The following is a 1,085-nucleotide window of genomic DNA, read 5'->3' as shown; positions in this document are numbered from 1 at the left end:
ATTGTCATTTTTCACCCACTTCCGTAAGTCCCCGCGCTTTCGGGTCTTCAGAGCTTTTGTTCGTCTCGACCAGACGCAACTTTTCTTCTTTGACACCAACTCTCCAGGACCTTCATTTCACCCCGAAAAATCGACCCAAAGTTTTGGGGGTGGTCGAGTTTGCAACGCCAAATGACTCGTTATACCCCCTAGAACAATCCCCTAGAACATCATACCCACCTCAGAAGTCGATTTCCTACCTCAAAATTCACCCCCAAAACTTACCCCAAAAACTCCGAAAAACCCCCGGAAAATGATCGCCTCACTAAAATCCGACCCCCCAACACCAGTGACCCCCACCCGTACCCCACACTGCTTGCATGCAAGCTGCCGCACCCAGGAAAAAAAAGTGTTGAATTCGCCCAAACTTGCGCGAAACATGCATGTTTTAACATTGTCATTTTTCACCCACTTCCGTAAGTCCCCGCGCTTTCGGGTCTTCAGAGCTTTTGTTCGTCTCGACCAGACGCAACTTTTCTTCTTTGACACCAACTCTCCAGGACCTTCATTTCACCCCGAAAAATCGACCCAAAGTTTTGGGGGTGGTCGAGTTTGCAACGCCAAATGACTCGTTATACCCCCTAGAACAATCCCCTAGAACATCATACCCACCTCAAGTCGATTTCCTACCTCAAAATTCACCCCAAAACTTACCCCAAAACTCCGAAAAACCCCGGAAAATGATCGCCTCACTAAAATCCGACCCCCAACACCACCCAAGTGACCCCCACCCGTACCCCACACTGCTTGCATGCAAGCTGCCGCACCAGGAAAAAAGTGTTGAATTCGCCCAAACTTGCGCGAAACATGCATGTTTTAACATTGTCATTTTCACCCACTTCCGTAAGTCCCCGCGCTTTCGGGTCTTCAGAGCTTTTGTTCGTCTCGACCAGACGCAACTTTTCTTCTTTGACACCAACTCTCCAGGACCTTCATTTCACCCCGAAAAATCGACCCAAAGTTTTGGGGGTGGTCGAGTTGCAACGCCAAATGACTCGTTATACCCCTAGAACAATCCCTAGAACATCATACCCACCTCAGAAGTC

This window comes from Culex quinquefasciatus, chromosome 2, assembly GCF_015732765.1.
Source record: "Culex quinquefasciatus strain JHB chromosome 2, VPISU_Cqui_1.0_pri_paternal, whole genome shotgun sequence".
Classification (NCBI taxonomy): Eukaryota; Metazoa; Arthropoda; class Insecta; order Diptera; family Culicidae; genus Culex; species Culex quinquefasciatus.
Note: the sequence above shows the minus strand (reverse complement) of the source record.